This window comes from Mustelus asterias, unplaced genomic scaffold (genome assembly GCF_964213995.1).
Source record: "Mustelus asterias unplaced genomic scaffold, sMusAst1.hap1.1 HAP1_SCAFFOLD_530, whole genome shotgun sequence".
Lineage (NCBI taxonomy): Eukaryota > Metazoa > Chordata > Chondrichthyes > Carcharhiniformes > Triakidae > Mustelus > Mustelus asterias.
Window position 1 is genome coordinate 205,252 of NW_027590481.1, and position 23,466 is coordinate 228,717.

The window sequence follows — 23,466 nt, forward strand, 5'->3', positions numbered from 1 at the left end:
ACCCTAACCAGCACGTCTTTCAGGACTGTGGAAGGAAAACAGGAGCACCGGAGGAAACCCACGCAGACACGGGGAGAACGTGCAGACTCCGCACAGACAGTGACCCGAGCCGGGAAGTCCAAACCATTCATTATCATTGTGGCTGATCAGCCAATTCAATAATCTGATTTCCCCCCACCTCCATATCCTATCAATGCAGACTTGATGGGCTGAATGGCCTCCTTCTGCACTGTAGGGATTCTATGAGCTCCTTCGCCCCAAGTGCTGTATCCAGCCACCTCTTGAATACATTCAATGTTTTGGCATCAACTACTTCCTGTGGGAATGAATTCCACAGGCTCACCGGGTGAAGAAATGTCTCCTCACCTCCGTCCTAAATGGTCCACCCTGAATCCTCAGACTGTGACCCCTGGTTTCTGGGCTCCCCCCACCATCGGGAACATCCTCCCTGCATCTACCCTGTCTAGTCCTGTTAGAATTTTATAAGTCTCTGAGATCCCCCCTCATTCGTCTGAACTCCAGTGAAAACAATCCTAACCTCGTCAATCTCTCCTCATGCATCAGTCCCACCATCCCCGGAATCGGCCTGGTAAACCTTCGCTGCGCTCCCTCGAGAGCAAGAACATCCTTCCTCAGAAAAGGAGACCAAAACTGCACACAATACTCTAGGTGTGGGCCTCACCAAGGCCCTGTATAATTGCAGCAGGTTTGCAGATGGCAGCAAGATTGGTAGGGTGGTTAATAGTGAAGAAGGTCGCAGTTTACAGGAAGATGTAGTTGTATTGGTCGGATGGGCAGAGCAGTGGCAGATGGTATTTAACCCTGATAAGTGCGAGGTGATGAACTTTGGAAGAAGTAAGAAGACAAGGGAATATTTAGTGAATGACTGTCATAGAGGTTTACAACATGGAAACAGGCCCTTCGGCCCAACTTGTCCATGCTGCCCTTTTTCTAAACCCCTAAGCTAATCCCAATTGCCCACCTTTGGCCCATATCCCTCTATACCCATCGCACCCATGTAACTGTCTAAATGCTTTTTAAAAGACAAAATTGTCCCGCCTCTACTACTGCCTCTAGCAGCTCGTTCCAGACACTCACCACCCTCTGGACCATTTTGTATCTCTCCCCTCTCACCTTAAACCCATGCCCTCTCGTTTTAGACTCCCCTACCTTTGGGAAAAGATATTGACTATCTAGCTGATCTGTGCCCCTCATTATTTTATAGGCCTCTATAAGATCACCCCTCAGCCTCCTACGCTCCAGAGAAAAAAGTCCCAGTCTATCCAGCCTCTCTTTATAACTCAAACCATCAAGTCCTGGTAGCATCCCAGTAAATCTCTTCTACACTCTTTCTAGTTTAATAATATCCTTTCTATAATAAGATGACCAGAACTGTACACAGTATTCCAAGTGTAAATATTCCAAGTGGAATAGTGTAGGTTAGATGGGCTTTAGATTGGTTTCACAGGTCGGCGCAACATCGAGGGCCGAAGGGCCTGTACTGCGCTGTAATGTTCTAAGTGTGGCCTTACCAATGTCTTGTACAACTTCAACAAGATGTCCCATTCACCAAGGTGTTGCCTGAGGTGGAGCTTTTGAGCTATAAGGAGAGAATGAATAGGCTTGGATTGTTTTCTCTAGAACAGAGAAGGCTGAGGGGGGGTCATGATTGAGGCGTGCAAGATTATGAGGGGGATGGACAGGGTGAGTAGGGTGCAGCTGTTCCCCTTGGGCAAGAGGCCAATCACGAGGGGCAGAGTTTTAGGATGAAGGGGCAGGAGATTCAGAGGGGATTTGAGAAGAAAGTTTTCCACTCAGAGGGTGGTGGGAATCTGGAAAGCGCTGCCTGGGAAGGCAGTGGAGGCGGAAACCTTACAACCGTTAAAAAAAAATATTTGGATGAGCGCTTGAAATATCTGAACATTCAAGGGGCAGGAAGATGTAGTTGTGTTGGGCAGAGCAGTGGGCAGATGGTATTTAACCCTGATAAGTGTGAGGTGAAGCACTATGGAAGAAGTAACAACAGTAAGAAGTCTCTCAACACCAGGTTAAAGTCCAACAGGTTTATTTGTTAGCAAAAGCCACCAAATAAACCTGTTGGACTTTCACCTGGTGTTGTGAGACCTCTTGCTGTGTTTACCCCAGTCCAACGCCGGCGTCTCCACTTCAAGAAGTAACAAGACAAGGGAAAAGTTAGTGAATGGCAGGACACTAGGAAGCTCAGAGGAACAGATGGGTCTTGGGGTACTTATTCACAGATCCCTGAAGGCAGCAGAGTAGGTGAATAGGATAGTTAAGGTATATATTTTAAAAATTCATTCATGGGCCATGAGCGTCGCTGGCTGGGACATGAGCGTCGCTAGCTGGGCCAGCATTTATTGCCCATCCCTAGTTGCCCTTGGAGGGCAGTTGAGAGTCAACCACATTGCTGTGTGGCTCTGGAGTCACATGTAGGCCAGACCGGGGTAAGGACGGCAGATTTCCTTCCCTAAAGGGAACCAGATGGGTTTTTCCGACAATGGGTCATCAGTAGATTCTTAATTCCAGATATCTTTTAGTGAATTCAAATTCCACCATCTGCCGCGGCGGGATTCGAACCCGGGGTCCCCCAGAACATTCGCTGAGTTTCTGGGTTAATAGTCTGGCGATAATACCACTGGGCCATCGCCTCCCCATATGGAACACTTGGCTTTATCAGTCATGGCACAGAGTATAAGCACAGTAAGAAGTCTCACAACACCAGGTTAAAGTCCAACAGGTTTATTTGGTAGCAAATACCATTTGGTAGCAAATACCATAGTAGCAAATAGCAAATGGTATTTGCTACCACATAAACCTGTTGGACTTTAACCTGGTGTTGTGAGACTTCTTACTGTGTTTACCCCAGTCCAACGCCGGCATCTCCACATCACAGAGTATAAGAGCAGGGCGGGAAAGTGGGATGAGCGCGTCTTTAGTGGTAGTTATTATTGGTGCCGACTCGATGGGCCTTTTCTGCACTGTACGAGTCTGGCACTCTGCTCCTGTACTCGAATCCTCTCGCTATGAAGGCCAACATAACCATTCGCCTCCTTTCCCAGTTTCATGCAGTGTAAATCTCGGGCCGTGTAATCACATGCGGTGTAACCTATGTCCCTTCCGCTCGCTGCCATTTGCTTGTTTACTGCCACAGAACGGGGGAGCTGCGGGAATTGCATCAGAGATCCCCACGGACAGACAGACAGATAGCAACCAGCCCTGGTTAAACATACTTGTTTTCTGTTGCAGTGTGCGTTCGGATTGGTTGAGGTTTTTGAGGGGCAAATGAGATGATGACTTTTGTGTGTGTGGCCCCTTCCCTAGATCACTGCCATCTCTCTCTCCCCCCCCTCCCCCGTGACTGCGATCCTCCCCCCTCCCCCTTCCGACAATGGCCTCTAGGTGATTTGCGCCTCTAGGTGATTTGCACCTACCCGGCGAAGGAGCTTTGCTTTAACTCCTCGTTGGGATCCGACACTGCAGCACTCCCTCGGTGCCAGACCCTGGAATCATGGGCTCGGGTCTTTGGGAGCTGGGGAGGGGGGGACTTGAACCTGCGGCCTAGTGTCTCAGTGGGGGGGCAAGTGTTGGCCCTTCCTGCTCTCAGACAGCGGACAAACACGGCTGGTGTCGGCTATCTAGCTGAGTAAACCTTGAGTTGTGTGGTGAATGGGTTAAAAGTTAGTCATTGTTTTCCCTTTCTGTGGAATGTTTGTGAAGCCTTGAACCTTCACTTTGTTCCACTTCGATTTCAGAGCTACAGCCTTGGGCTTTGCAAGTGTTTGTCCTGTCCCTTGTGTTCTTGCCTCGCCTCCCTGCTTTCTTCAAGTAAAAACCAACCTCCGCGTTCTTCTGAGCAAGAGTTCCTCCTTCCTTCTCGTATGTTGAGTGTCGGCCGGGCCCAACATTTATCACCCATCCCTAATTGCCCTTCGAGAAGGTGAGCTGCCGCCTTGAACCCACTGCAGTCCCCGTGTGGGGTAGGTACACCCACTGTGCTGTCAGGGAGGGAGTTCCGGGATTTTGATCCCAGCCACAGTGAAGGAACAGCCGATATATTTCCCAGTCGGGCTGGTGAGTGGCTCGGAGGGGGACTTGAAGGTGGTGGGTGTTCCCCATGTGTCTGCTACCTCTCCCCATCTTATCCTTCTAGATGGGAGAGGTGGCGGGTTTGGAAGGTGCTGTTGAAGGAGCCTTGGCGAGTCGCTGCAGGGCATCTTGTAGATGGTACACACGGCTGCGTCGGTGGTGGAGGGAGTGAGTGTTTGTGGTCAGCGTGTCGATCGAGCGGGGCTGCTTTGTCCTGGATGGTGTCGAGCTTCTTGAGTGTTGTTGGAGCCGCACTCATCCAGGCAAGTGGAAAGAATTCCACCACACTCCTGACTTGTGCCTTGTAGATGGTGGACAGGCTTTGGGGAGTCAGGAGGTGAGTTACTCTCCGCAAGAATCCCAGCCCCTGACCTGCTCTGGTAGCCACAGTATTTATATGGCTGGGTCCAGCTCAGTTTCTGGTCAATGGTGACCCCCAGGATGTTAGAACATAAGAACATAAGAAATAGGAGCAGGAGTAGGCCATCTAGCCCCTCGAGCCTGCCCCGCCATTCAATAAGATCATGGCTGATCTGACGTGGATCAGTACCACTTACCCGCCTGATCCCCATAACCCTTAATTCCCTTACCGATCAGGAATCCATCCATCCGCGCTTTAAACATATTCAGCGAGGTAGCCTCCACCACCTCAGTGGGCAGAGAATTCCAGAGATTCACCACCCTCTGGGAGAAGAAGTTCCTCCTCAACTCTGTCTTAAACCGACCCCCCTTTATTTTGAGGCTGTGTCCTCTAGTTTTAATTTCCTTACTAAGCGGAAAGAATCTCTCCGCCTCCACCCTATCCAGCCCCCGCATTATCTTATAAGTCTCCATAAGATCCCCCCTCATCCTTCTAAACTCCAACGAGTACAAACCCAATCTCCTCAGCCTCTCCTCATAATCCGAACCCCTCATCTCCGGTATCAACCTGGTGAACCTTCTCTGCACTCCCTCCAATGCCAATATATCCTTCCTCATATAAGGGGACCAATACTGCACACAGTATTCCAGCTGCGGCCTCACCACATGTTGACAGTGGGGGATTCAGTGATGGTTACACCATTGAATGTCAAGGGGCGGTGGTTAGAGTGTCTCTCATTGGAGATAGTCAATGCCTGGCACTTGTGTGGCACGAATGTTATTTGCCACTTGTCAGCCCGAGCCTGGATATTGTCCAGATCTTGCTGCATTTGGACATGAACTGTTTCAGTGTCTGAGGAGTCGCGAATGGTGCTGAACGTTGTGCAATCATCGGCGAACACGCATGCTCCTGACCTTATGACGGAGGGAAGGTCATTGATGAAGCAGCTGAAGATTGTTGGGCCTCGGACACTAACCCTGAGGGACTCCTGCGCCCCCGTGACTGAGATGATTCTAGTTTGCCAACCCCACCACCTAACACAATCCTCCACCCTCCCTGCAACTTTACATGTGAGCTGTAAAACCAATATCTGGACGTAAAAGATCTCCTGACACCCTGGAGAAGAGGGGGTGGAGGTGGGCTGAGAGAGTTCTACCTGATGTCCCGCGGCTAAAATTCATTGCTTAACCAATAGTGATTTTTAAAAAAAAATCAATCTGGCTCATTATCTCATTGCTGTTTGTGGGAGCTTGCTGTGCACAAATTATCTGCCGCTTTTCCGATATTACTGTGGTGACCACGCACTCTTCGTGAGTTATAAAGATTCTTTATTCATTCGTGGGACATGGGCGTCACTGGCTGGCCAGCATTTATTATCCGTCCCTCGTTGCCCTTGTTCAGGGGGCAGTAGAAGGTCAACCACATTGCTGTGGCTCTGGAGTCACATGTAGGCCAGACCGGGGTAAGGACGGCAGATTTCCTTCCCTAAAGGGAACCAGATGGGTTTTTCCGAACCTGGTATCTGTAGACCTTTGATAGGGCACTACCCTTTTAAGTTTAAAGTTTATTTATTAGTGTCACAAGTAGGCTTACATTAACACCGCAATGAAGTTACTGTGAAAATCCCCTAGTCGCCACATTCCGGCGCCTGTTCGGGTACACTGAGGGAGAATTTAGCACGGCCAATGCACCCTAACCAGCACGTCTTTCGGACTGTGGGAGGAAACCGGAGCACCCGGGTCCCCAGACAAAGGGGCAATTTAACACGGCCAATCCACCTAACCTGCACCTAACCCACGCAGACACGGGGAGAACGTGCAGACCCCGCACAGACAGTGACCTGAGCCGGGAATCGAACCGGGGTACCTGGCGCTGTGAGGCAGCAGTGCTAACCCTCTGTGCCACCCCTTTGCCATGTCCCCATGTGCTGGACCTGTCTTCCCTGTTTCTGGCCAGACGTGTATGAGTCCCCACGGATTTTAGTTGAGTGCGTTTGACAGGATCCTGCTTAGGGCAAGGAGTGAAGCTTAAAACGGATTAAGGGGAAGCAGTGCCAAGTATAAAATCTGACTCCAACAAGTGTTATCTGAGAAGGGGAACGGGATTCACACAAAACAAAATACACCTCTCGCACCCTGATAGCTCGTGACTGTTTACAACATGTAAACTGGCGCTTCCTGTGTTTCCCATGACATGCAACAGTGTTATGTAAAGAAAAGCTTGTTATTGGTCAGCCTAGACAGGAGGTTATACGGACATGGCTACAACACGTAGAAGATGGGACGTTATAGAGTTGTACTTCCTCCCCGGGTGGCTCCTGAGTGGTTCACCTGGATTCTCCTTCACGTGCGCTCTCTCTCGCTGCCCCTCTTTGTCATATGCAACTGAGTCAAGTCAAAAGGCAGAGTGGAAGGTCAAGGACCCTCTTGGCTTCCTGCTGTGTTTCCAACCTGGCTGTACACCATCGACATAGCTCTGTTTTTCAAAGCACCCAACACTTCCATCCAAAGATGTGCAGATTATGTGGATTGGCCGTGTTAAATTGCCCCTTAGTGTCCAAAGGTGTGCAGGTTAGGTGGATTGGCCGTGTTAAATTGCCCCTTTGTCTGGGAATTAACAGGGTAAATACGCGGGGTTGTGGGGATAATGCTTGGGTGGGATTGTGGTCGGTGCAGACTCGATGGGCCCAATGGCCTCCTTCTGCACTGTAGGATTCGATGATTCTGTGAAGCTGTGAATTTTCCTGCGGCAATCCTTCCGGATCGTCAGCAGTTCTGTACAATCAGGAAGGAGTTGCGTTGCTCTGGTCTGTCCCTCTAAGGCCATTTCAGCGATACTCTCTGTAGTGAGGTCCGGGCTCTCAATCTATCTCTCTCTCGGAAGTGAGAGAAGGATTTGCCTTTCTCTAGCACCTTTGATCTCTGCTTTGCAGACAGCTTATGAAGCACAGTCTTTCCATAATGTTGAGGCGGGGGCGGAATTGGCAGCCATTTTGAGCGCACTAAGCTCCCACTGATGCTGGTTGGGGGATAAATATTGACCAGAACAGAGTGGGGGGCGGGGGGGTGGGGGAGGTGGCGGGGGGACACCTTCCCGGCTCTCGGAAGCGATGCCTCACAACGTCAGAGACCTGGGTTCGAATCCCACCATGGCTGATGGTGGAATTTGAATCCAATAAAAAAATAAAAGTTTAGAAGGATGAGGGTGGATCTTACTGAAACTTACAGTATACGGCGAGGCCTGGATAGAGTGGGCGTGGAGAGGATGTTTCCACCAGTAGGAAAAACTAGAACCAGAGGCACAACCTCAGGCTAAAGGGACGATCCTTTAAAACAGAGATGAGGAGGAATTTCTTCAGCCAGAGAGTAGTGAATCTGTGGAACTCTTTGCCGCAGAAGGCTGTGGAGGCCGGGTCATTGAGTGTCTTTAAGACAGAGATAGATAGGTTCTTGATTAATAAGGGGATCAGGGGTTATGGGGAAAAGGCAGGAGAATGGGGATGAGAGAAATATCAACCATGCTTGAATGGCGGAGCAGACTCGATGGGCCGAGTGGCCTCATTCTGCTCCTATGTCTTATGGTCTTAAATATCTGGAATTAAGAATCTACTGATGACCCATTGTCGGAAAAACCCATCTGGTTCCCTTTAGGGAAGGAAATCTGCCGTCCTTACCCCGGTCTGGCCTACATGTGACTCCAGAGCCACAGCAATGTGGTTGACTCTCAACTGCCCTCCAAGGGCAACTAGGGATGGGCAATAAATGCTGGCCCAGCCAGCGACACCCATGTCCCATGAATGAATGTTAAGAAGAAAACTAGCTCCAATTGCTGCTTCTTTTAATGGCCTGGGAGGAAAGTCAATGAACAGCACAGCTTCTGTGCCAGTGGTTCGATCTTTGGCTATCTCTCCTAACGTTGTTGAATGGTCCACAGGGGCTGGAAAAGGCCCAGGCCCCAACGTTAGCGAGAGATTGTGACACAGATCGATTCCGACTCAGTAGGAATCCATTCTGCCCACAAAGTCGCAAGCAGCCTTTTGTGGTGAGGAGATGGGGAGGATCAGGTTTCGCAAAGGCAAGCCACAAGATAGAGGAGCAGAATTGGGCCATTCGGCCCGTCAAGTCTGCCCAATGCCTGATAAGTTTCTCAACCCCATTCCCCTGCCTTCTCCCCGTAGCCTTCGATCCCCTTACCAACCAAGAACCAATCTATCTTTGTCTTAAAGACACTCAATGACCCGGCCTCCACAGCCTTCTGCGGCAAAGAGTTCCACAGATTCACCACTCTCTGGCTGAAGAAATTCCTCCTCATCTCTGTTTTAAAGGATCGTCCCTTTAGCCTGAGGTTGTGCCCTCTGGTTCTAGTTTTTCCTACTCGTGGAAACATCCTCTCCACGTCCACTCTATCCAGGCCTCGCAGTATCCTGTAAGTTTCAATAAGATCCCCCCCCCTCATCCTTCTAAACTCACAGACCCAGAGTCCTCAACCGTTCCTCATACGACAAGCTCTTCAATCCAGGGATCATTCTTGTGAAGCTCCTCTGGACCCTTTCCAAGGCCAGCACATCCTTCCTTAGATACGGGGCCCCAAAACTGCTCACAATGCTCCAAATGGGGTCTGACCAGAGCCTTATACAGCCTCAGAAATACATCCAGGCCAAAGCAGTTCAGCCCTGTGGTGTAAGGAGAGAAAAGGGCTGACGTTTCCACTCCAGATGACCCTTTGTCAAAGCTTTGATCAAGGGTCAGCTGGACTCGAAACGTCAGCCCTTTTCTCTCCTTCCAGATGCTGCCAGACCTGCTGAGATTTTCCAGCGTTTTCTCTCTTTTGGTTTCAGATTCCAGCGTCCGCAGTAATTTGCTTTCATTCCTTTTGGTGTAGCGGCAAAGACTGGCGCCCTTTAACCTGTGGGTCCAAGTGCGGACACTCGCACTGGCCGGCCCTGCCCTTCCCACTCCAATCCTGCCCAGAATTGGGAAGGATCTTGCCTCACTGCCTCTATCTAGCTGTGATTGCGCTTGCTTCATTCCTGACATTGTGTCCCCTCTGGTTATGTAACTGAATGTACATTCGGATACATCTCGATATGGAGCCATGAAAAATAGCTCTGCGTTTTTCCCCAGTTGTATTGGAGCCCGGCGTGTGGGTGAGGGTACTGGTACGTTGATTCAGCCGTAAGTATCTTCCAGAAGGTTCAAAATGCGCCCGGGCAGAGGGATCTGGATGTCTTGGTTGATGAGTTGCAGAAAGTTGGTATGCAGGTGCAGTATGTAATTTTTTTTAAAAAAAGGCAAATGGGACGTTAGCAAAGGGACTGGAGTTCAAAAGTAGAGAAGTGTTGTTGCAATTGTATAGGGTGTTGGTGAAGCCGCACCTGGAGTATTGGGTCTGGCTTTGGCCTCCTTATCTGAGGAAGGATGTGGTGGCATTGGAGACAGTTCAGAGGAGGTTCCCCAGATTGATTCCGGGGATGAAAGGGTTGACGTATGAGGAGAGATTAACCAGTTTGGGGCTTGTACTCGCTGGAGTTTAGAAGGATGAGGGGATCTGATCGAGGGATATAAAATCGAGTAAACACAATCCCCCCTTGTGGGGGCAATCTAGAACAGGAGGTCACAGGTATTGGTTAAAGGTTTAAAGTTTATTTATTAATGTCGCAAGTCGGCTTACATTAACACTGCAATGAAGTTACTGTGAAAATCCCCGAGTCGCCACACTCCGGTGCCTGTTCGGGTACACTGAGGGAGAATTTAGCACGGACGATGCACTCTAACCAGCACGTCTTTCGGACTGTGGGAGGAAACCGGAGCACCCGGAGGAAACCCACGCAGACACGGGGAGAACGTGCAGACTCCATACAGACGGTGACTCGAGCCGGGAATCGAACCTGGCGCTGTGAGGCAGCAATGCTAAACACTGTGCCGCTCTATGGGTTGAGATTTAATGCTGAGATGAGGAGGAACTGCTTCTCGCAGAGGTTTTGGGGGGGGGGGGGTGAATTTGTGGAACTCGCTGCTCCAGAGCGCGGTCGAGTCTGAATCATTGAATGGTTTCAAGAAGGAGATGGATATATTTCTGATTAAATAACGGGTTAAAGGGATATGAGGAACAGGTGGGGAGGTGGATTTGAGACCAGGGAGAGATCAGCCATGATCTGATCGAACGGCGGAGCAGGCTCGAAGGACTGAATGGCCTACTTCTGCTCCTAATTCCTACGTTCCTATGAGTTATGCCACCCCCCCCCCCCCCCCCTCAACTGGTTCACCTCAGTCACTCCCTACCTCCGGTGGGGGCTGATCCACATCCTGTGCCCTGGAATTCTCCCCTGAAAGAAGAACCCTTATTTAATTATCTCCCCAGCCCGCAGCGCCACCACCCCCGAACAGCGACAGCTTACATTTCAGTAGCGCCTTTGGCACAGTGAAGCATTCCCAAGTTGTCTCAGAAGAGCTTTATTAGACCAAAAGCCACTGGAGGTGCTACCTGGACAGGAACAGTTGTTAGGGCTGCAGGACAGGCATGTGCCTGTAAAAAAAAAGGATAGGAAGGGTAGGATTCGAGAACCGTGGATAACCAGGGAAATTGAGGGACTGGTCAAAAAGAAAAGGGAGGCGTACATTAGGTCCAGGCAACTAAAAACGGAGGGAACTCTGGAGGTATACAATGAAAGTAGGAAAGAACTCAAACGAGGAATTAGAAGGGCAAAAAGGGGTCACGAAATGTCCTTGGCAGACAGGATTAAGGAGAATCCCAAGGCATTTTATTCATACATTAGGAACAAAAGGGTTGTCAGGGAAAAAATCGGACCTCTCGGGGACAAAAGTGGGGAATTATGCTTAGAGCCCAAAGAAGTAGGGGAGATCCTAAATGAATACTTTGCGTCGGTATTCTCAAAGGAGAGGGATGTGTTGACTGGGAGTGTCTCGGAGGGGAGTGTTGAACCGTTAGAGAAAATCTCCATTACAAGGGAGGAAGTGTTAGGTTTTTTAGAGAATATAAAAACTGACAAATCCCCAGGGCCTGATGGAATCTATCCAAGGCTGCTCAGGGAGACGAGAGATGAAATCGCTGGGCCTCTGACGCCAATCTTTGTCTCGTCACTGGACACAGGTGAGGTCCCAAAGGATTGGAGGATAGCTAATGTGGTCCCGTTATTTAAGAAGGGTAGGAAGGATAACCCGGGTAATTATAGGTCGGTGAGCTTGACGTCCGTGGTAGGGAAGTTGTTGGAGAGGATTCTTAGAAATGGGATGTATGCGCATTTAGAAAGGAATAAACTCATTAACGATAGTCAGCATGGTTCTGTGAGAGGGAGGTCATGCCTCACTAACCTGGTGGAGTTTTTTTGAAGAAGTGACTAGAATGGTTGACGAGGGAAGGGCCGTGGATGTCGTCTATATGGACTTTAGTAAGGCGTTTGATAAAGTCCCTCATGGTAGGTTGGTGCAAAAGGTTGGATCTCATGGGATAAAGGGGGAGGTGGCTAGATGGGTGGAGAACTGGATTGGTCACAGAAGACAGAGGGTGGTAGTGGAAGGGTCTTTTTCCGGCTGGAGGCCTGTGACTAGTGGTGTTCCGCAGGGCTCTGTATTGGGACCTCTGCTGTTTGTGATTTATATAAACGATCTGGAAGAAGGTGTAACTGGGGTGATCAGTAAGTTTGCGGACGACACGAAATTGGCTGGACTTGCAGATAGTGAGGAACATTGTCAGAGGCTACAGAAGGATATAGATAGGCTGGAAATTTGGGCAAAGAAATGGCCGATGGAGTTCAATCCAGATAAATGCGAAGTGATGCATTTTGGTAGAGCTAATGTGGGGGGGAGCTATACGATAAATGGCAGAACCATAAAGGGTGTAGATACGCAGAGGGACCTGGGTGTGCAAGTCCACAGATCCTTGAAGGTGACGTCACAGGTGGAGAAGGTGGTGAAGAAGGCATATGGCATGCTTGCCTTTATAGGACGGGGCATAGAGTATAAAAGTTGGGGTCTGATGTTGCAGATGTATAGAACGTTGGTTTGGCCGCATTTGGAATACTGCGCCCAGTTCTGGTCGCCACACTACCAGAAGGACGTGGAGGCTTTAGAGAGAGTGCAGAGGAGGTTTACCAGGATGTTGCCTGGTATGGAGGGGCTTAGTTATGAGAGATTGGGTAAACTGGGGTTGTTCTCACTGGAAAGACGGAGGATGAGGGGAGACCTAATAGAGGTGTATAAAATTATGAAAGGCATAGATAGGGTGAACGGTGGGAAGCTTTTTCCCAGGTCGGTGGTGACGTTCACGAGGGGTCATAGGTTCAAGGTGAAGGGGGGAGGTTTAACACCGATATCAGAAGGACATATTTTACACAGAGGGTGGTGGGGGCCTGGAATGCGCTGCCGGGCAAGGTGGTGGAGGCGGACACACTGGGAACGTTTAAGACTTATCTAGATAGCCATATGAACGGAGTGGGAATGGAGGGATACAAAAGAATGGTCTAGTTTGGACCAGGGAGCGGCACGGGCTTGGAGGGCCGAAGGGCCTGTTCCTGTGCTGTATTGTTCTTTGTGACAAATAGCTCAGTCAGAGGTGGCTTTTAACGAGCGTCTTAAAGGAGGAGGGAGTATGAGGCGGAGAGGTTTAGGGAGGGAGTTCCAGAGCTTAGGGCCCCTCCCCAGGTAGCTGACGGCATGGCTGCCAATGGCGGAGCGATGGGAATCAGGGGAGACCGGAATTAAAGTTTTTCTAAAGTTTATTTATTTATGAGTGTCACAAGTCAGCTTAGATTAACGCTGCAATGAAGTTACTGTGAAATCCCCCTAGTCGCCGCACTCCGGCCCCTGTTCGGGTAACACTGAGGGAGAATTTAGCACGGCCAATGCACCCTAACCAGCACGTCTTTCAGAATGTGGGAGGAAACCGGAGCACCCGGAGGAAACCCACGCAGACACTGGGAGAACGTGCAGACTCCACACAGACGGTGACCCAAGCCGGGAATCGAACCCAGGTCCCTGGCGCTGTGAGGCAGCCGTGCTAACCCACTGTGCCATTCCTGGAGAGGGGCAGAATCTTAATTGTTGGGTCTTCCCTGCCTCTCCTCACAATTCCTGCTCACACTCTTAATTTTCCTCCTTTTTATTTCTCCGTGTTTTCCTCTAAGCCAGCCTTGCTCTTAGTGTCAGATTGTGGAGTTTACCTGCCGCTGACATTTGATTCGAGTCGATGTGCGCTGTGAATCGCCGGGTTGGATTACAACCACCTCCTCACTCCCAGCTATTGTTTTCCCTTTCCCTCCCTCCCTCCCTCCCTCCCTCCGTCCCTCCGTCCCTCTGTCCCTCCCTGCCTCCCGCCAGCCAGCTTCACATTCCCCTCCCTCCGTCCCTCCCTCCGTCCCTCCCTCCGTCCCTCCCTCCGTCCCTCCCTCCGTCCCTCCCTCCGTCCCTCCCTCCGTCCCTCCCTCCGTCCCTCCCTCCGTCCCTCCCTCCGTCCCTCCCTCCGTCCCTCCCTCCGTCCCTCCCTCCGTCCCTCCCTCCGTCCCTCCCTCCGTCCCTCCCTCCGTCCCTCCCTCCGTCCCTCCCTCCGTCCCTCCCTCCGTCCCTCCCTCCGTCCCTCCCTCCGTCCCTCCCTCCGTCCCTCCCTCCGTCCCTCCCTCCGTCCCTCCCTCCGTCCCTCCCTCCGTCCCTCCCTCCGTCCCTCCCTCCGTCCCTCCCTCCGTCCCTCCCTCCGTCCCTCCCTCCGTCCCTCCCTCCGTCCCTCCCTCCGTCCCTCCCTCCGTCCCTCCCTCCGTCCCTCCCTCCGTCCCTCCCTCCGTCCCTCCCTCCGTCCCTCCCTCCCTCCCTCCCTCCCTCCCTCCCTCCCTCCCTCCCTCCCTCCCTCCCTCCCTCCCTCCCTCCCTCCCTCCCTCCCTCCCTCCCTCCCTCCCTCCCTCCCTCCCTCCCTCCCTCCCTGCCTGCCTGCCTGCCTGCCTGCCTCCCTCCCTCCCTCCCTCCCTCCCTCCCTCCCCCCCTCCCCCCCTCCCGCCAGCTTCACATTCTCCTCCCTCCCTCCCTCCCGCCAGCCAGCTTCACATTCTCCTCAGTCCCTCCGTCCCTCCGTCCCGCCAGCCAGCTTCACATTCTCCTCCCTCCCTCCCCATCTCCGGTTACAACCTCCTCTGAATGTGATGACTCATTCCCGGGATAGAGTTGTGCCAGTACAGCCCCTTTCGCGTCCCACGGGAGCACACGTCAGTGACGCTAAGCTGGAGTAAGGAGTTATCCGGGATATCGTGGCCTGGGAATTCCCGGGCGGACCTGATGGTTGTTGGGGGTGAGAGTGCACGACAGACGCACCTTCCCAGTGAGTGCCACTTGCTGGGTGCTCGGGAGCGAGAATCCGCACGGATTCTTTCCCCCCAAACCGTGGCGACACTGTGATTGGTCTATAAGATATGGGAGCAGAATGGGGCCACTCGGCCCATCGAGTCTGCTCCGCCATTCAATCATGGCTGATATTTTTCCCATCCCCATTCATAAGAACATAAGAAATAGGAGCAGGAGTAGGCCATCTAGCCCTTCGAGCCTGCTCCGCCATTCAATAAGATCATGGCTGATCTGACGTGGATCAGTACCACTTACCCGCCTGATCCCCATAACCCTTAATTCCCTTACCGATCAGGAATCCATCCATCCGCGCTTTAAACATATTCAGCGAGGTAGCCTCCACCACCTCAGTGGGCAGAGAATTCCAGAGATTCACCACCCTCTGGGAGAAGAAGTTCCTCCTCAACTCTGTCCTAAACTGACCCCCCTTTATTTTGAGGCTGTGTCCTCTAGTTTTAACTTCCTTACTAAGTGGAAAGAATCTCTCCGCCTCCACCCTATCCAGCCCCCTCATTATCTTATAAGTCTCCATAAGATCCCCCCTCATCCTTCTAAACTCCAACGAGTACAAACCCAATCTCCTCAGCCTCTCCTCATAACCCAAACCCCTCATTCTCCTGCCTTTTCCCCATAACCCCTGATCCCCTTATTAATCAAGAACCTATCTATCTCTGTCTTAAAGACACTCAAAAGATGTCACCGCGCCTTCTCTCAAACACAGCAGCCGGGGTGGGTGACTGCTCCCTCGACTGTGGTTTATGGAAAGGAGATGTCAACTATTCCTTTGTGTGAAAACCTCCCTCGCTTGCTCAGCAGTCGGGAACTTTTCTCTCTCTCTCTCTCCTTCCCCCCCCCCCACCTCCACCAGCATTTGGAGCCAGCTAGTTTGAAATATGATGCCTGCCAGCGGGGAGAGAGGAGGAAAGTGAACATGAAACTGAAAGTGGCAACGCAGGTGGAGAAGGTAGTCAAGAAGGCATACGGCATGCTTGCCTTCATCGGCCGGGGCATTGAGTTTAAAAATTCCAAGTCATGTTGCAGCTTTGTAGAACCTTAGTTAGGCTGCACTTGGAATATAGTGTTCAATTCTGGTCACCACACTACCAGAAGGATGTGGAGGCTTTGGAGAGGGTACAGAAAAGATTTACCAGGATGTTGCCTGGTATGGAGGGCATTAGCTATGAGGAGAGGTTGGAGAAACTTGGTTTGTTCTCACTGGAACGACGGAGGTTGAGGGGGCGACCTGATAGAAGTCTACAAGATTATGAGAGGTATGGACAGAGTGGATAGTCAGAAGCTTTTCCCCAGGGTGGAAGAGTCAATTACTAGGGGGCACAGGTTTAAGGTGCGAGGGGCAAGGTTTAAAGGAGATGTACGAGGCAAGTTTTTTTTTACACAGAGGGTGGTGGGTGCCTGGAACTCGCTGCCCGGGGGGAGGGAGTGGAAGCGGTTACGGTAGTGAGTTTTAAGGGGCGTCTGGACAAATACATGAATAGGATGGGAATAGAGGGATACGGTCCCCGGAAGGGTAGGGGGTTTTAGTTCAGTCGGGGCAGCATGGTCGGTGCAGGCTTGGAGGGGCCGAAGGGCCTGTTCCTGTGCTGTAATTTTCTTTGTTTGAAAGGTTGAAAGGGGATTGTTGCCAAGGATGGCCGATTGTCAGAGGTTGGAAAGGCAGCTTGTGGTGAAAGTTAAGTTTATTAGTGTCACAAGTGGGCTTACATTAACACTGCAGTGAAGTTACTGTGAAAATCCCCTAGTCGCCACACTCCTGTTCGGGTTACACTGAGGGAGAATTTTGCACGGCCAATCCACCCTAACCAGCACGTCTTTCGGACTGTGGGAGGAAACCGGAGCAGCCGGAGGAAACCCACGCAGACACTGGGAGAACGTGCAGACTCCACACAGACACTGACCCAAGGCCGGGAATTGAACCCGGTCCCTGGTGCTGTGAGGCAGCAGCGCTAACCACTGCTGTCCCAGTGTCTGCACTAGCATTCTGCAATACAGAGTAAAGCTCCCTCTACACTGCCCCCATCAAACACACCCAGGACAGGTACAGCACGGGGTTAGCTACACAGTAAAGCTCCCTCTACACTGCCCCCATCAAACACACCCAGGACAGGTACAGCACGGGGTTAGATACAGAGTAAAGCTCCTCTACACTGTCCCCATCAAACACTCCCAGGACAGGTACAGCACGGGGTTAGATACAGAGTAAAGCTCCCTCTACACTGTCCCCATCAAACACTCCCAGGACAGGTACAGCACGGGGTTAGATACAGAGTAAAGCTCCCTCTACACTGTCCCCATCAAACACTCCCAGGACAGGTACAGCACGGGGTTAGATACAGAGTAAAGCTCCCTCTACACTGTCCCCCATCAAACACTCCCAGGACAGGTACAGCACGGGGTTAGATACAGAGTAAAGCTTCCTCTATACTGTCCCCATCAAACACTCCCAGGACAGGTACAGCACGGGGTTAGATACAGAGTAAAGCTCCCTCTACACTGTCCCCATCAAACACTCCCAGGACAGGTACAGCACGGGGTTAGATACAGAGTAAAGCTCCCTCTACACTGTCCCCCATCAAACACTGCCAGGACAGGTACAGCACGGGGTTAGATACAGAGTAAAGCTCCCTCTACACTGTCCCCCATCAAACACTCCCAGGACAGGTACAGCACGGGGTTAGATACACAGTAAAGCTCCCTCTACACTGTCCCCATCAAACACTCCCAGGACAGGTACAGCACGGGGTTAGATACAGAGTGAAGCTCCCTCTACACTGTCCCCCATCAAACACTCCCAGGACAGGTACAGCACGGGGTTAGATACAGAGTAAAGCTCCCTCTACACTGTCCCCATCAAACACTCCCAGGACAGGTACAGCACGGGGTTAGATACAGAGTAAAGCTCCCTCTACACTGTCCCCCATCAAACACTCCCAGGACAGGTACAGCACGGGGTTAGATACAGAGTAAAGCTCCCTCTACACTGTCCCCCATCAAACACTCCCAGGACAGGTACAGCACGGGGTTAGATACAGAGTAAAGCTCCCTCTACACTGTCCCCCATCAAACACTCCCAGGACAGGTACAGCACGGGGTTAGATACACAGTAAAGCTCCCTCTACACTGTCCCCATCAAACACTCCCAGGACAGGTACAGCACGGGGTTAGATACAGAGTAAAGCTCCCTCTACACTGTCCCCATCAAACACTCCCAGGACAGGTACAGCACGGGGTTAGATACAGAGTAAAGCTCCCTCTACACTGTCCCCCATCAAACACTCCCAGGACAGGTACAGCACGGGGTTAGATACAGAGTAAAGCTTCCTCTATACTGTCCCCATCAAACACTCCCAGGACAGGTACAGCACGGGGTTAGATACAGAGTAAAGCTCCCTCTACACTGTCCCCATCAAACACTCCCAGGACAGGTACAGCACGGGGTTAGATACAGAGTAAAGCTCCCTCTACACTGTCCCCCATCAAACACTCCCAGGACAGGTACAGCACGGGGTTAGATACAGAGTAAAGCTCCCTCTACACTGTCCCCCATCAAACACTCCCAGGACAGGTACAGCACGGGGTTAGATACAGAGTAAAGCTCCCTCTACACTGTCCCCATCAAACACACCCAGGACAGGTACAGCACGGGGTTAGATACAGAGTAAAGCTCCTCTACACTGTCCCCCATCAAACACTGCCAGGACAGGTACAGCACGGGGTTAGATACAGAGTAAAGCTCCCTCTACACTGTCCCCCATCAAACACTCCCAGGACAGGTACAGCACGGGGTTAGATACACAGTAAAGCCCCCTCTACACTGTCCCCATCAAACACTCCCAGGACAGGTACAGCACAGGGTTAGATACAGAGTAAAGCTCCCTCGACACTGTCCCCATCAAACACTCCCAGGACAGGTACAGCACGGGGTTAGATACAGAGTAAAGCTCCCTCTACACTGTCCCCATCAAACACTCCCAGGACAGGTACAGCACGGGGTTAGATACAGAGTAAAGCTCCCTCTACACTGTCCCCATCAAACACTCCCAGGACAGGTACAGCACGGGGTTAGATACAGAGTAAAGCTCCGAGCCTCGGGGGGTGTGGTACCAGTGTGCGCGCGCATGTGTGTGGAGCCTGTGTGCAAGCACTCGTGCATGTGGGGCCAGTGTGTGTGGGTCTGGGTGTATGTGTTTGTCCACACATGGCGGACAAGGGGAGAATCTCTCCTTCAGCTTGAAGAGTTTCCCTGGCTGATGAGGCAGTGGGCGCTGGAAGGGTTAAGGTCAGATTTAATGAATGGCCAGGTTGTGAAAGTGGGTTTGATTTATCAGTGGCGCAGTGTTCCAGCTCATTTTGGAGAAGGCAGGGAAGGTGCAGTGTGAGCTGATCGACTGAACCAAAGGCTGGGGATCGCGAAATAGCTGGCTTCTCCGAGTGTGTGTGTGTGGCCCAGCGGGTTAAGATGTTTGTTCGAGGTGAGAGAGAGTGCTGCCTGAACTCGGTTAATGAACCTCGCCTTTCCTCCTGGGGCAGGGGTGACAGGGGAGGAGAGAGAGGTGGACTGTCGGTGACACTGGTTCCGACGTTTCTGATCCCAGCAGTACCAATCAGCAGGCGGTGAATAGTGGCCTGTCGAGGCAGCGACACTTTGAGAGGGCACGGTGGCACAGTGGGTTAGCACTGCTGCCTCACAGCGCCAGGGACCCGGGTTCGATTCCCGGCTTGGGTCACTGTCTGTGTGGAGTCTGCACGTTCTCCCCGTGTCTGCGTGGGTTTCCTCCTGGTTCCGCCAGGGTCACTCAGCTCCCGACCTCATTACAGCCTTGGTTCAAACACGGACCAAGGAGCCGAATTCTTGAGGTGAGGTGAGAGTGACAGCTCTTCACATCAAGACCGCATTCGACTGAGTGTGGCATCAAGGAGCCCTTGTAAAACTGGAATCAATGGGTATCGGGGGGAAAACCCTCCGCTGGTGGACATGGTGGCACAGTGGTTGGCACTGCTGCCTCACAGCGCCAGGGACCCGGGTTCGATTCCCGGCTCGGGTCACTGTCTGTGTGGAGTCTGCACGTTCTCCCCGTGTCTGCGTGGGTTTCCTCCGGGTGCTCCGGTTTCCTCCCACAGTCCGAAAGACGTGCGGGTTAGGTGGATCGGCTGTGCTAAATTGACCCTAGTGTCAGGGGGTTTGCAGGGTAAATGTGTGGGTTTACGGGGAATGGGGCCTGGGTGGGATTGTGGTCGGTGCAGACTCGATGGGCCGAATGGCCTCCTCCTGCCCTGTCGGGATTCTATCTGTCCCTGTGTGTCGGGACAGAGGATTCTGGTGAAATAACTTCTGTCTGAGATGGCGCCAGCGCGAGGCGAATTTTTAACGAGCTGTCCCCTGCGTAGCCTCTAATTCTACCTTTTACTCTTGTTGTACGGCTGCAACACTCCACTCTGCACCCTCCCTTTCCCTCTCCCCTCTGTACTCTATGAACTTTATATAGTGCGTGCGAGAAACAATACTTTTCACTGTATCCCGATACACGTGACAATAATAAATCTAAGGGCAGTGATGTACAGTGGAAGGAACTGAAGCCATTTCTTACTGTATGGAAATGACACTCAGGAAATTGAGCTGGCCCAGACGCAGACAATACTGTGACTAGTCACTTCCTCCGCAACACTGTAAACTCCCAGAACAGCACCACAACCTCAGCGTTTAAATCTACTGAGAACTCCTTTGTGACTCCGTCTCGAGTGGAAATCGGTACAGGAGAGAGAGCACAGACTGCGTGTTATCTCTATCGTCGCTGACTTTCTGTACGATATGATCTTTGCCCCCCCCTGCCCTGCAGTCAGGGACCAGCCCGGCTCCCCTTGTCGCTGGACAGAGTCGGTGCTCACAGCTCCAGGTGGCAGAGACAGTCACTGCTTCCTGGACAAGCGAATAATCACTCCCAGCCCGTTCCCACTCTGACACGGCTTAAACCGCCTTGTCTCCCCCCTGCTCCTTGCGAATCTGTGAAACTGCTATAAGTCCATCAGTGTGTACCCCTCTGGATTGCCTCCAACGCTGCTCAAAACAGGCCCAGTTCCAGCTGAGAGTTGTGCGCGGGCGTACACGCCTCAGTGAGGACGCTGAATAGAAGTCCGTTGCGCGGCAGAGATTCCTGTGCCTCTGTCACCTACATGCTGCTAACCTCTCCCTCCGCCCTTGTCGTTGGGGGATGAAGTTAGGCAGCCTCGGACTCCCGCTGTGCCTTGCCGTAACTGGCCCTGTTCAGTCCGAGTGTTCCCCAGTGGTTATTAACCTGACACACCGCGCACAGACATGAGGCTGCAGAAACCCCAGAACGGGGTCTCCCGCCCACTCCCGCTCTCCCCTTTTCCCCTCTCCGATCCCAAATGCCTGCCTCAAGGGGGCTAGGAGTCTGACCTTGGGTAGTGGGCGGGGAAGAGAGAGCTCTGGACAACGGGCCACGGTGGCCTGCTCAGAATCTGCCGAGGGACTTGTTGCAGGTTGACTGAGCAGTGCCGTCCTGCTGCCTCTGCAGTGTCCTGCCTGATGTGACGAACTGAGAGAGTGGGGGCTGCCTGTTAACTGTGTGTCTGCCAGTTGGGTGTTGTCCCCTGTCTCCTCCCCCACCCCGCCCCAAAACGTAGCTTAACCCCGGGACTGCCACTCATCTCCCAGGCAAACATTTTCACCCTTTGATGATTCTCTGAGTTCGAGGTCTGTGTTGAACCCAGGTCCCTGGCGCTGGGAGGCAGCAGGGCTAACAACTGTGCCACCGTGCTTGCCCCCAACTATTAATCCAGAAACTCCACTAATGTTCTGGGGGACCCGGGTTCGAATCCCGCCACGGCAGATGGTGGAATTTGAATTCGGTTTTTAAAAAAATCTGGAATTAAGAATCACAGTGGGTTAGCACTGCTGCCTCAGAGCGCCAGGGACCCGGGTTCAATTCCCGGCCTGGGTCACTGTGTGGAGTTTGCACGTTCTCCTCGTGTCTGCGTGGGTTTCCTCCGGGTGCTCCGGTTTCCTCCCACAGTCTGAAAGACGCGCTGGTCAGGGTGCATTGACCCGAACAGGTGCCAGAGTGTGGCGACTAGGGGAATTTCACAGTAACTTCATTGTAGTGTTAATGTAAGCCTTACTTGTGGCTAATAAATAAACTTGAAACTTTACTGATGACCACGAAACCATTGTTGATTGTCGAAAAACCCGTCTGGTTCCCTTTCGGGAAGGAAATCTGCCGTCCTTATCCCAGTCTGGCCTACATGTGACTCCAGAGCCCCACAGCAATGTGGTTGACTCTCAACTGCCCTCCAAGGGCAACTAGGGATGGGCAATAAATGCCGGCCCAGCCAGCGACACCCATGTCCCACGAATATTTAAGACCTCGATGAGGGGGAAAATCTTCTCTCGGTGGGGAGTTGTTGGAGCTTTTCTTCAGATACTAAGCATTAAGCTGACTTTCGCATGAGGGATTTCCCTTAATTACGGCTCAGCTAATACAAAGACTCGCGGAGACGGTATTCTGGTTGAAGATGTTCCTTTATTTCAACGCAGCGAGGGAGGGTGATTTTGGTGGCAATCCAAAATCACTCTAAAAGTACATCGCTTTCAGTATTACAATTTTCGAAAGTCCCTTGCCCGCCCCCTCTGCTCACCCCAGTGGGTGTGAGCCAATCATTATTAGCGTGGGTTATTTACCATGGCCAATAACGTTTACTCTCTGACGGCATGGGGTTACGTGGGGGCGTGGACTTTGAAAGCCTTTCTCATAGTCTCCTAGCAGTACCTTATGGGGAAACTGTGTGCTCTATTCATTAACTTGTCCATGATTGCTCGGACTGGAGTCCACACTGATCAGAGCTGCACTCGGTATCTGTATTGTTCCAAAGAATGTGGTTCTTTTTACTTGACTAAGTCCCATCATGCCTAGCGTATTGTGCCATTGATCAAGGTTTCTGCTTTTAGACCATAAGACATAGGAGCAGAATGAGGCCACTCGGCCCATCGAGTCTGCTCCCCCATTCAATCATGGCTGATATTTTTCTCATCCCCATTCTCCTGCCTTTTCCCCATAACCCCTGATCCCCTTATTAATCAAGAACCTATCTATCTCTGTCTTAAAGACACTCAATGACCCGGCCTCCTCTGTGGCAATGAGTTCCAAAGATTCACCACTCTCTGGCTGAAGAAATTCCTCCTCATCTCTGTTTTAAAGGATCGTCCCTTTAGCCTGAGGTTGTGCCCTCTGGTTCTAGTTTTTCCTACCAGTGGAAACATCCTCTCCACGTCCACTCTATCCAGGCCTCGCCGTATCCTGTAAGTTTCAATAAGATCCCCCCTCATCCTTCTAAACTCCAGCAAGTACAGACCCAGAGTCCTCAACCCGTTCCTCATACGACAAGCTCTTCATTCCAGGGATCATTCTTGTGAACCTCCTCTGGACCCTTTCCAAGGCCGGCACATCCTTCCTTAGATACGGGGCCCAAAATTGTTCACAATACTCCAAATGGGGTCTGACCAGAATCACAGAATAATACGGTGCAGCAGAGGCCCTTCGGCCCATGGAGTCTGCACCAATGTATGAAATGCCCTGACCTGCCCACCTAATCCCACTTGCCAGCACTTGGCCCATAGCC

At 51.8% G+C, this 23,466-nt stretch overlaps 1 protein-coding gene across 3 annotated transcripts in view; it reads left to right on the forward strand.

Moving 5' to 3' along the window:
- LOC144486954 (zinc finger protein 687-like) overlaps window positions 1-23,466 on the forward strand; it is an 84,192-nt gene that overhangs the window by 30,799 nt on the left and 29,927 nt on the right. The gene's annotated exons all lie outside the window — the stretch shown is intronic.